Source organism: Erpetoichthys calabaricus, chromosome 2 (assembly GCF_900747795.2).
Source record: "Erpetoichthys calabaricus chromosome 2, fErpCal1.3, whole genome shotgun sequence".
Classification (NCBI taxonomy): Eukaryota; Metazoa; Chordata; class Cladistia; order Polypteriformes; family Polypteridae; genus Erpetoichthys; species Erpetoichthys calabaricus.
This window is the reverse complement of record NC_041395.2, coordinates 282,816,504-282,830,251: the sequence shown is the minus strand read 5'-3', so window position 1 is coordinate 282,830,251 and position 13,748 is coordinate 282,816,504. Positions and strand designations below refer to the sequence as shown.

Here is a 13,748-nt window from a genome sequence, read left to right as displayed (position 1 = left end):
TGGCTGCAAACTTATTAAGGACATGTTTCACACAAATATTAGAACATTTTTCTTCACACAAAGAATTGCAGATACATGGAATAAATTGCCAAGTAGTGTGCTGGAGAGCAAGACTTTGTGGACCTTCACATCTTGACTTGATGTTATTTTGGATAATGTAGGTGAATGGGATGGATGAGCTTGTTGGGATAAATGACCTCTAATGTTTTCATATCAATGGGGTGGGACAGGGCCTTTCCCAGCAGGATAAATAAAAAAGTGCCCATCAATTGTTTGCCAACAAGAAATTAGTCAATCCAACTACTTTCTAATCCTCTTATTTATTTCAGTGTCACAGGGAGATTGTGCATATATCCCAGCCGCTTTGGACTTACGGTGAGAACCAGTGCTGAATTTTGTGTCAGTCCATCACTGAAAATGCTGATTCACACATCCACTCATAGAGTACTGAGTTAAAATTCACCAGTCTACACATTTTGGGGTGTGGAAGGAAACTGGAGAACCCTGTGCTGTGGGATTGAAATTGAACCCAGGGCTTTGAAATCAAGATGCAACAGATCTAACCACCACTCCAATTAATTGAAAGTTAATTTATCCATAATTAAAGTCATTAAAGATGTTCAGTTGGAGTGAAATGTACTGCAGATTTGGAAGACCAAATGGTTGGACCTCCTTTGACCCAGACTTTTTATATTATTATTAACTTGGCAGGGCTTTATATTTCTGTTGCCGAAGTTGTTTTAATGGAAGTGCACCTTTTCATTTGTAATGTATGGTATCTATAATATGCAGAAAATGAGTGAATTTTAAATGTTCCTCAGATCTCAGGACATGGCACATATTTAGTAGCAAAATTTGTTCATACTTGTTTTGTAAAAGATTTCACTGGAATTGCAAAGAAATTCCTCTTCCAGTTCGAAAAGTAAGAGCGGACTAGACACATCTGTGCAGGGATGAGTTCAGCTTTGTACATATGTGTCTGTTTATCTGCTGGACTAGAGCCTCACTGGTGTGGCAATCCCAGTTTCCTGTTTCATTGTGACCATCCTCTGACCAGCACACACTGATGTTTTATCAGCATGCTGCCTCATGAGATGTTCACCCTGTTTGGTCAGTTTTGAAAGATTTACTTCTTCTATTGAACATTAAGCCACAGCTGCATGACTTGGAAACTCCAGTATCTGGGGCTGAGGCTGAAAAGGAAGGCAGTTTAGTGCAAGAAAAAAGTCCTTTTGTAAAAGGGGACGGAAGTATAGAAAGAAACACGTGCTCTGGCTTATCAGTATATGAAAATGAAATTAACTTGGTGTGTTGTCAATATCCTGCGCAGTGTTCTTGTCAGGGGTATTACAAGCACAGATGCATATCTCGTTCGTGGCTTATACTTTGCTTAAACCACATTTTGCTACATTTGTTGTATTCCTTGGCTTTTTCTGAATGACAGTGTAAATAACTAGAATTTATGGATAACTCTTTTTGTTGCCTAGGTTTATTATTTGTTAAGGAAAAGGGTCAAATCATGAACATATTTCAGTTGTATTTTATGCAATATTTCACAGGGTCACACATTACTATACTGTAAAACTAGAAAGGATAAATCAATATTTGGTCATTTGATTTTTTTCAGTTGTACAGAGTGGGCATAAAGATGTTTATGTTACAAAGCTGTGAAACAGAATTCACTTCTTCAGGTTTTTCTTACTCTCTGAAGGCCAGTCATTATTGCATATTCTGTCATGTCTGCCTGGATTTTCTCACTCATCCCAACAGGTGACTGTGTGTAGCTACCAGTGTGTTCTACTAAACTGGTGCACCGATAAAGACTGGTCCTCAAAGCTGCTGGGACAGCGTCTTGCTAGTAGAGACCTGGAATTAGAATTGGTGCTAAAGAAGCAGTTTCTTAAACCCAACAGAAGGCTTGTGGTGCAGATCGCCACCCTGTTTATTGTGGTGCAGATCACAACCCTGTTTATTGCAGAACCTGCTGTAAGATGTCAATTAAAAAACAATGTCTGACTGTTTGTGAACACTACTTCTTTGTTGCTTTTGAGGAACTCGGTCCTTCCTACCATCCAGTTTGTTGTATTGTGTTGAGAAGAGTCTATTTATGGTTGAACTTGTGGGTGTAGGTGGAGCTGGGTTTAAAAATTCAGTTAGTCTCGGGGAGTGCTTTCTGCTGCTCTAAAATGAAAGACCTGAGTTATGGGGCTCCAAGCAATTTCATACATCCTCGGAAATGCTCCCTGGAAGAGAAAGACCTATAGTCAAAATACTTGACACAGTGTTTTGAAAATTGAAGGAGAAATATTTGAACACTTTTGATGATGCCTTTTGCTAGATATTCTTTCAGATATTAATAATAGTCATAGAGGACCTCTATGAACAAATAGCACGTTTTGATACATGCATGTTTCATAAGTGCAGTCAGGCAGCATGTCATATAAATGCACTAACCTTTCTAAAGCTGAAATACTGCTTGTAATTGACGATCAGCCTGTTGCTTCTCTTTAGATTTATTTTAGTTCTGCCTGCTTCAATTCAGTGCCTCGATTTTTAGTATGAACTGTTTGTTTCGTATTTTCTTGGCATTCAGGTTTGAAAAAAGGGGAGGTTTATGGTGACTCTTCCTATGAAGTAAGTAGATGAATTGGGAGAGCATGGGGGGGGGTCATAAGGTCGCTGGGAAGGGGTGTGTGGCACTCTTGATATCTATGTAAAAGGATGAAGATCCAAGTGCTTCCTGTCTTGCTATATGGTTGTTAGACATGGACGCTATCCAGTAACCTGAGATGAAGACTGGACTCCTTTGGTATTGTGCCTCTTCGGCGAATCCTTAGGTACTGCTGGTTTGACTTTGTGTTGAATGAGCGGTTGCTCATGGAGTCCCGAAAGAGGCACGTTACCTGCATTGTGAGGGAGCATCAGTTAAGGGACTATGGCTATGTGGTGCGATTCTCCGAGGGTGATCTGGCTCACAGGATCCTCATTGTGGAGGACCCAAGTGGCTGGAGCAGGCCAAGAGGTCGCCCACGTTGCACCTGCCTTTGGCAGATAGAGTGTCATTTCCAGAGGGTGGGACTGGACTGTGTGTCTTCCTGGGGGGTTGCCAACCAGGGTCCAGAGCTGTTTCGTCGTGTGGTGATTGTGGCAACACGCTGTACCAGTGCATGCTCCCCAACCTGACCTGACAGGTTTGAACTTTGACTGGTCATTACAAACAGTTAAATTTTGTCATCTTCAGCCGTTTTGTCTTAGACTTGCCTGTGTGTTTGGGATTGTTGTATTGCTTTATGAGTCATTGGTGTTTTTGCTCACAGACGGAAGGCCTGATATGTCCTGTAGAATCCTTTGTGCAAAACAGAATCCATCTTTCTTTTAATGATTACATGTGCAAAGAATTCCCACTACTATTTTAGAAATTTGGTTTGAGATTCTTATGGTGGAATATAGGGTATCTGTGAAAATTAGATTATACAATGCCAAAACCCCTCCGTCAATTGAATCTTCCCTCAGTGTTTTTGAGGATTGTCGAAGTCCCTTTTTTTCTGTTTGAGACATAAAACGTCACTGCTGTTAACAAACAACATTTTTTCTATACTGCTCTCCCACAAAGTCCTATTTCTCCATTTGTTTTTTTTCTTACAGTGGAGGTGTGAACAATCACTACAGGCTTGATTTCAGACAAGTCAGTTAAGGCCTGAGGTGGTTTCTATGTGACAACCTGCATTGGTATAGGAGTGGGTATTGCAAAAGCCACTTTCAGGAAGATACACTGTTTTTGGAGATCTTTTTCAATTTAGGACTGTGGTCCAGTAGACCGTCAGAGCTTCAGAAGTAGTTTACTGAATGGCAGTTATTAATTTTTTTTTTTTTTTTTTCCACCCCAAGTTGTTTTGAAGTACTCCTTTATTAGGACACGCTATGCCTCAAGACTTTGTGCAGTGACAACTTCTTTTTAACAATAAGGGTCAGAATAGGGAACGTAGCCCTATGTATAAAGTTCAAAGTATTCACAAAACAGGACCAAGAAATTATTTTAAAGGCATTGCTTTTGTGAGATGTTAACTTTTTCACAAAAGGACATTGCATGACTGCACACTTTAGAAACTGGAAAACAGCAAGCGTTGATACGATAAATTTCTACTTAAATTCAGCTAGTCATTTGCGTGAAGGCAGAAACAATTTCAGAGAACTGTAAAGTTCTAAGTACATTGGACTTTGTTGTAAATTCATACTGTCTGTGAAAATTAATTAATCACATCGCCATCTTGCATTTCATCTTACATTTGAATAAGCATGTCCTTATACATTTTCTGTTGTCATGTGTCTTTCTAAATGTTTTTTTTACTGATAATCCAAACCTTTTTTTAAAGCAGGAAGTGGGTTATCTTCTATAAAATAAAAGTGATTTTGAAAATAGTTGTGTGCAGCGTGAAGTTCACTTTCTTCTGTGATACACCTTACATAATCAAGTGTAAAGATAACAAGCTTAAAAATTGATGTATTTGCAATATAATCCACCATATCGGTTTTCTTGGCACTGCTTTTTGTATAATTTTCCATGGGGAGTGGACTCTTGCCTTTAATGCCACCATGTGCTCCTTGGCCTCTTAAAGAATTTCACATGACTGATACAGTAGTCATGAACTGGAATGTGTCAGACCTTTGTGAGCAAATTGACAAGTTGTGAGGATAAAAGTCTCTCTCTTTGCTCACAAGCATTGCACAGATTTAGGCAGTTTTAAAGAGGAGAGCGTCTAAGGCAAAGTAGGGATCTCTACATGCTGTCATCAAAGCATCTTGGTCCTGTAAAATGTCTGCAGTTTTAATTCAGTTCTGTTTATTCATTTATAGCACACTTTCCACTATCCTCATTCACGGTTGGCTCCTGCCTTGTGTCTAGTGCTGCCATGTTAGGTATTGGCGTTCTATCTAATCTAGACTAGCATGTCAGGAAAATGATATTTAATTGAGGGCCATAGTGGCTCACTGGTTAGTTCTCCTACCTTAAAACTTCAGTCCAGGTTTCAAATCCCAGCTTGATTATGATCTCTGTGCAGTTTTTTGTCCTATGTTCTTTTATGCCTGTGAGATTTTTTCCAAGGTACTCTAGTTTCTAAAAAATGATAATGTTGTTTGCTGTCTCAGGTATAAGTGAATGTGGATGTATATGTAAATGTACTTTCAGTTGATCGTTCAATCTTTGTCTTGTATAGCACTATCAATGGCAAGTTGTGTGAGATTCCTAAATATCAAATTTAATAATTGAATGTTACCTAAAAAACATAGAAGCGAGGAGTTTACCACTAATGGACATCTGGAATTGTACCTGACACGTTTTTCTTTGCAAATGACATGGGGGGCTGTACAGATTCAGGGCAGCTGTAGTATAACATTACAAGTCAGGCTACATAACAGTAAAAATTGGCAAAGTAGTATGGGATACCATATCACCCATGATAACAGTGGTTCCAGGATCAGTTCCTGCCTTGTGATGATGCTGGCACAGTATACTCTGACTCTCCTGAAGGAGAATAAATACGTTTTATATGTATTACATAATAATATAGCGTGTTTTTAAGTGTAAAATAAATCACCCCATACTCCTAGAGATGTGTAGGTTTGCTAATTAAGTGATTCCAAATTGACCCTGTGTGAATGTGACTGAGGCCTGTGATAAATTGACCAAGTCCTGTCCATGGCTGTTTGTTGTCTTGTGCCCAGTGTTGTGCAGATTGACACTGCCTTCTATTGTGACCCTAAGAATGCTATGTTATGTTATAAATACATCTAAAGAATAACAGTTTATGAAGTAAGCTTACACTGACCTAAAAAAGGAATAGCAAAGCTCAGAAATAGATTAGTAGTACAAGATCAAGATGAAGGCAAAGTTATTTATCCTCTAATTGGATAACTAAAGCAGTCCAGATGTTCCATAGTGCTTTTTCAGTTTACCTGACATTCACATTTTCCCATCTTAGTCTCTGTCTCTCTGCTTTGCCTTCAAACCTTTGATGATACTGCCTGTTTTATTTTGTTCTAGTATGGGATTACTATTAAATTATGTTATTATGCTTTTGTAAAAATGTTTGGTGATAGTTGTCCTTATAAATGTGGCAGGGTAAAATAAAGACTTAATGATTGATTGCTTGTGCAAAGCAATGTGCCTTTAGAATAACTGTTAATGGCGTATGCATACATTAGGATTATTAGTATATATGCACAAAGCAGGCCTAAAGCAGGTTGAAGATTTTGTAGCACCATTTTACTTTTATACTTTGCCCTAATTGTTGTCTTACTCCAGAAGGATTGAATCCTGAAAGTGGACAGATTGATATTTTCATTGACCTATTGACGGGCTGTCTTTGTTGATTCTCTGCTTTCGTATGGGACTGCTTTGGGTTTCTATTCTTGGCTGACAATATTGTACTAAACTGGTCATTCTGTTTTTCATTTGGGTACCCCCCCCCCCTACCAAAACAGCACATGTACATTTATTTAATAATTTTGTTGATACTTTTATTCAAAGCACTCACAAATCACAATGTCACCACTGTTTATATTGCAGCAACAGGCTGAGGGCATCTGTGGTTGCAACTGAACTATCAAGTTTGAGCTTTCCACTCTGTCTAGTGGACCTCATGCATGTTGCTGCATTTTTAGAAAAAGGTAGAATGATTCTTCTTAAGTTGTCTCTTATTTCCTCTTTTTTTTTTTTTCCTCTTCCAAAATAGATTATGAAACAGATTTCTGTGTCCCAACAGATTTATTCACCCGATCTTGAGATTCTGTAGTTAATATCTGAAACTTTCTGTTGGTTTCAGTTTTACTAAATCTGTGATTAATGGCAAGGGGGATCACCAGCTAGTGATGCTACCTTACAGATCCAGAATCTTGGGTTCTTGGCCCAATGTTGTCTGTGTGAAATTTTACATTTTCTCACCTTTTTCTTCTGGGGTTTTTCTACAGTTGCTCTGGTATTCCTGCTACAGCCAAAAGACACACGTGTTAGGGTAATTGGTGATTTCATAATGTCCCTGAGTCATTGCAAGTGTGGATATGGTTGTGAGTGGGCTCCGTGATGAACTGCTTCCTTGCTGCCAGTGCTGCTGGGACAGGCTATTGGCCCCCACAACCCTGAACTGCAGTAAGTGGATGGGAGAATGTTATGCTTTTGCTCTTAAAAGTTAACCTTGTGAATGGGTTTGCTTTAATATATCCTATTGATTTAGGTAAATATTGACAAAATTTTCACACTTTATTTGCAGTCTAGTTTGGGGCTTTTTAATTATTGGTCAAGTAACCTGATATTTCTGTGGTAGCCTGTTGCAAGTAGTTTTAGTTTCTTCTTTATAATAAGCGTTACAGTAAGATAAACCTTCCCTTTGGCTCAGCCCATCTGGTTTTAAATACTAATAGTTCTCTTTCATTTTAAAATATAACATTTTCAGAATGAAAAAAACTGCCTAAAATTTAGAAGAAAAATAGAGCCTGTTTTAGACTGTGTGTTGCATTTGCAACCTTTTCAAGTCTTCAGGCATTCACCTGTAATTCTGGTTTTGAGGTCTACTGTAATTTCATCAGTATTAATTTACAATTATTGTAATGGCAAAAGTGTCAACTAGAAGATAATAGAACACGTCTTTCATAGTTTCTATCATGTTGCTTGTTTTTTTGGTAGTGAATAACCATTTCTGAGATGTGGTTATATGTTCTACCATGTTCAAGACAAGCATACTGGACTTTATCTGAGGTTGTGCCTGGGCAGTGCAGTAAAGTCTTACTCGATTCTGTTGGCATTCTATACCAAACAGTCAGTGCAATTAATACAGTACACTTACATAGACATGCTGCAGTTAAGGAAAACCTTTTGTGGAAGCCGGTGTTTTTGTTTCTTTATTCTCTTTCTTTTATCAAGTGTGTGTGTGTTGCTTCAGATGTTTTATTTGCTGCATGTGTTGACAGATATCATGTGCCATTATCTTTCTGCCTGAGTTAAACCTGAATAGGTTTTGATTTCACCAGCAGCCTTGCAATTTAAACCACTGAGGATATGTCAGTATGTCACACTGCTTGCCTATTATCAGTTTAGTGAAAATGGTTTTGATGGAAGGAGTTATAACTCAATGTGATTTGCCGCAGCAGTCCAAAGACAGTCGTATAGGTTTATTGGCTGATATATGTTGGCCTGTTGTGAGTATGTATGTGTGTCTGAGTGTGTGTTGTAATGAACTGGTGCCCAGGTGCGGTTTGTTTCTGTGTTGCTCCTATTACTACTAGGATAAACACTGGCTCTTTACTATCCTGAAAATATATGGACAGATCATTATTAAACTTATAATTTATAGTCGGCATATTATTAGCAGAAAAATTATGAAATGTTTATGCTACTTGTTTGTGCTAATAAATGATTAGTCCAATTTTCTTTTGGAGGCAAACAGTGTGGCAACTTCTGCAGCTTGGGTGAGAAGGTTATTCTGTAATTCCATAACACTCTGTGCTTACTCATTTTAGTTTTATACAACACTGCAAATATTGACTCTTTACATAAACTTAATGTAATTGTCAATAAAAGCTTTTAAAACTTATGAAATTCTTGTAATTATACTTCAATTTACCATAGAAACATCTTACAAAAAGATCTAAAACACTGAAGTGCAAACTTTGTGAAAACCAATTTGCTCATTTAAACAAAAGGAGAAGAGTTCACAGTACCTTCGGAATTTGTACAGCATTAACAACATTCTTGGATAGTTTCCTTAACGTTCAGTGTTACCATTCTCAATTTAAGCATCTTCCATGCTGCATTTCTTTGTGTTTCTGTAGTGCAGCAATCAACATCACATTCTATCTTTTAGAAATGTAAAATATGTCCTCAGGAGTTACTTGCATGTATGTTAAATAATATTGATCTACGGTACTCCGCTGAGTGTTACACTCCTATTTGATCATAAAATCCTAAGCTGTACTCTTTACTTTCTGCTTGTAAACCTGTTGTGGCCCGGTATGTACAATGTTGTACATTTCCTTGAAAGTTTATAGTCATTTTCTTTAAGCCACTATCTCTGTGACTAGTAGTTCAAAGAAACCTAACTATTTCAGTGAAACGTGACCCATCCTGCTTAAATCCATGTCAGCTATATAGAGAACTATACACATCCTTTCATTTTAGTTATTTGAATATTTTTATGGTTATATGTTGCACAGGGACATCATGTAGCCATTGTACTGGTCAGTTGTGGTGAAGAGAGAGCTGAGCGGAAAGTGAAGAACAATCTAGACGAGAACAGGCCATTCAGCCCAACAAAGCCCGCCAGTCCTATCCAATTATTTCTTCCAAAAAAACATCAAGTCGAGTTTTGAAAGTCCCTAAAGTCTTACTGTCAACCACACTACTTGGTAGCATATTCCAAGTGTCTATTGTTCTTTGTGTAAAGAATAACTTCCTAATGTTTGTGCGAAATTTACTCTTAACAAGTTTCAAACTGTGTCCCTGTGTTCTTGATGAACTCATTTTAAAGTAACAGACTTGATCCACTGTACTATTTCCCTTCATAATTTAAACACTTCAATCATGTCACTTCTTAATCTTCTTTTGCTTAAACTGTATAGGCTCAGCTCTTTTAAACTTTCCTCATAATTCAACCCCTGTAGTCCTGGAATCGTCCTAGCCGCTCTTCTCTGGGCCTTTTCTATTGCTGCTATGTCCTTTTCTAGCCTAGAGACCAAAACTGCACACAGTATTCTAGATGCGGTCTCACTAGTGCATTATAAAGGCTCACCCATCAATCTACTTTTTTGTCCTTGCCTATGGTCATGATCTTTAGGTAGTAACCTAAAAAATTTGATGGCAGATACAAGCAGTTGAAATGTGCTTCCTTGGTGTGGTGTTTGAGCTCAGCCTTAGAGATAGGTTGAGATGTGCAGACCTTAAGGAAGAGCTCAAAGTAAAGCCATCTGAGGTGGTTTGAGCAACTGATAAGGATGCCTCCTGGATGCTTCCCTGGGGAGATGTTTCTGGCATGTCCAACCAGGAGGAGTCCAATCCAGAAAACAATGGAGAGATCATATCTCTCAGCTAGCCTAGAAACTTCACGGTATCCCCCAGAGGAATTAGAGGGTATTGCGTGGAAATCTCTGCTTAGACTGCTGCCCCGGCGACACGGAGCAAGATAAGCAGCAGAAAAATAATAAATGTATGGCTGAAAAGATGGATGCTGCATTTGTTTAAAGTTTATAGATCCATAATTTTAACCCCTTGTTGTGGATAGGAGATAAGTGTTCATTTTTCTAATACTCTTGGAATTTTCTCGTTATGAATGAGCTCTGTCACAGAGATGTCTGCGAGTTACTGTATATGTTTAATTTCTTTCATAACACTTAGTAGCATGAACTGAAAAATTCTACAGATGTCTTTGAGTTTTTTTTTTTGTTTTTTTTTTAGCCCCAGCTAGCTGTGCTAAGTCAACTTTGTCTGTGCTGTGTTGTTACTATGGCGGCTGCCTATGTAGCCGCTGGACATATTGACTGTTCTTTCTGGTGAATATTTAAAAAAAGGATTCATTAAATACATTTGGTATTGAATTTTTACTAGAAATTCTAACTTTTTGTTCTAGGCACAGGTTTCACAATTATTTTACTACTAAATTTTGGCCTGAAAGTAAATGCTGTCCAGTTTTTGTAGTTAGTGCAAGTAAGTGTTTCCTTACCCGCTAAATATTTTTTTAAAATGTAAGTTGAGTTGCCCATACTGAGTCTTACCTAGCTCGTGGTGATCCCTTAAATGTATGTAGTACAGGTTCAAATTTTAATAAATCATACACTGATTTAAAATGTATTCTTTTTTTTTGCAAATTGATAGAAAATATTGTAATCCTGCATATTTAATCATTTAAAATTGAATGACATTAATATTGCTAACTTATAACTGATATTCTGACCTCCTAGAGTACAGGAAATCATTCAGTCCCTGTGCTTTTATTTGTAAATACAGATTTTGATGCACTTGACTTAGATATTAGATCACATTAGATCACACAGGCCTGAGAATTTAGGATGGCACAGCAGAATGGTGGTTAGTGGTGCTTTTCACAGATGCAGCATCCTGGGCTGAAGTCATTGTCTGTGTGGAGTTTGCATATTGTGCTGTATCTGTGCAGGTTTTCCTCTGGGTACCCTGGTGGTCCTTCCATATCCCCAAAGACATGTGTGTTATTTTAATTGGTGACTCTAAATTACCCTGTTTCATTGGGTCGGCTGGGCCTTATCTTGACTTTTGCTTAATGCTTGTGGGATTAGCGGTGATCCTCTGCAACTCTGCATATCCAGTGATTATGAGACTGTTTTGAGGCTTTAGGTGGACTCTCAGACAGTGTTCTCACATAGTTTACTTGAGACGTATTAAAGATGTGTGTCTCATACTCTCATTGCTGTCAGCAGTTAGATATGTCTGCCATTCAGGGTTCAATACTGTGACCAAATCTTTTTCCTCCATGAGTTTAACTTTCATTCAGATCTGATGAGATTTAGCAGTATTTATTTAACTCTTTATTCATTATTAGTTTACTGCTTTATTGAGGTGAAATAAAAAATGAATAAAAGTCATTTGTCATTAAATTGTTAAAAACAGAAATCTTTTATGTATTTGGAAATTCTTTATATAGTAAGACAGTACAATCAAGCTTTAACTTGAAAGACTTCCATCCATCCAGTATCCAACCCACTATATCCTAACTACAGGGTCACGGGGGTCTGCTGGAGCCAAATGTCCTCACAGGTGGCGCAGTGGTAGTGCTGCTGCTTTGCAGTAAGGAGACTGTGGAAGATTGTGGGTTCACTTCCCGGTTCCTCCCTGTGTGGATAGCGCTTTGAGTACTGAGAAAAGCGCTATATAAATGTAATGAATTATTATTATTATTAATCCCAGCCAACACAGGGCACAAGGCAGGAACCAATCCTGGGCAGGGTGCCAACCCATCGCAGGACACACACAAACACACCCACACACCAAGCACACACTAGGGACAATTTAGGATAGCCAATGCACCTAACCCGCATGTCTTTGGACTGCAGGAGGAAACTGGAGTATCCAGAGGAAACCCACGCAGACACGGGGAGAACATGCAAACTCCACGCAGGGAGTGGGCAGCAGCGCTACCCACTGTGACACCGTGCCACCCAACTTGAAAGACTTGAATTTTAGATTTGCTAGAACCACATGAAATGAATGTTTAGATAAACTTGTCATATGCTGACACAATCTAGAAGCTGCTTTCCCCAGCTGATAAATAGGTAAGAATTAGGATTTGGAAAAGCTGATGCATACATTTTGTGTGATGTAGAATTGACTATTGTAGTTATTGTCAGGACATTGAAAGCTTTGTATTTTCACTCTGTAGGTGATTCAGAGTGTTGCATTATTGCAGGAGCATAGCTAAAATTAGAATGGGAGTTCTTTGGTTGAAAAGCAGTTGAAAGGTATGTTTGTTTTATAGTATTTTAGATGGGTACAGACTCTCTAACATTTGCAAAATGGATAGAAAAACATTTCTGGCATAGTCTCTTGTGATTACAGTTGGCCAGGAGGATTAGTGGAACTTCCACTTCTTTATTCTAAACACTTTCCTGAGCTCTTAAAGTTCTATGTGTTTGTGAGACTGGACATGAAACAGGTTTTTTTTATTTTGTTCTTTATTTCACCTTATACAATATATTTCTCGTATTAGGAATTTGTTAGTTTTCGCATACCCCTTGGGGTCAGAGTGCAGGGTCTGCCATTGTACAGCACCCCTGGAGCAGTTGAAGGTTAAGGGCCTTGCTCAAGGGCCCAGCAGAGTAGGATCTCTTTTTGGCATTGACGGGATTCGAACCGGCAACCTTCTGGATACCAGCGCAGATCCTTAGCCTCAGAGCCACCACTTCGCCCCAAGGGTGGCCTGTGATATACCCCAAAATCACTATACCATTTGTGTTCTTTTAAATCTTCATATTTAATATGCTACTGTGGCTGTCCGTTTTTCTGTCCAGGATTCTAAATCACCTGTAGCTCATAAACCGTTTGACCGATTGACCTGAAATTTGGTACACATATACTATGTGACGTCTATTATCCACTTTCGGGGTGACGATTGACCTACAAGGTTATTCCTCTTTTTATTCTTGTTTTATTTTATTGTAGAATCGGCTCTCAGCAGCGGCCAGAAGCACGGCCCCGTTCCCATCCCTACCACCTTCACCATCACTTCCCCTACCTCTTCACATCTTAAATCATTCTTGAGGCAAATTGAAGACTAAAGTGCCAGCTTAATTGAAAAATTAAAGAAAACGAACTAAGTAATTGCAACACAAACACTGACTTAATTAGTTTTAATGCGAAAAGATGCCGACGAAAGACGAGTAGAAGTGGGCCACTAGGGTGAAGAAAAGAAGAGCTGCTCAGGAAGCAGCAAGCGCATCAACTTCTGAGCAAATGAATGCTAAACGTACAGAGAAAGAGGATGAAATCTAGGAATGCTCAAGTCAAGTGTTCGTTATCGTGCAGTGCGCCATTACTGGTCCATAATAATTCACTTAATAGTATGGAATTTCACATAATTTATTTCTCCCTGAAGGTTACTGTTAGCAACAACTGCACTACCTCTTTCCTTTCCTACATTCACTGTCTCTTCTTCCTCAGACATATTAGTTGAATTATTCACAAACAAATACTGTGTGCCTAAACAAGTCTCACCTGCCACTGAATAGTATAA

At 38.5% G+C, this 13,748-nt stretch overlaps 1 protein-coding gene across 1 annotated transcript in view; it reads left to right on the top strand.

The window, feature by feature from the left end:
* The window catches only part of pi4k2a (phosphatidylinositol 4-kinase type 2 alpha), a 34,496-nt gene that overhangs the window by 2,422 nt on the left and 18,326 nt on the right, over positions 1 to 13,748 (top strand). The window lies entirely within an intron of this gene.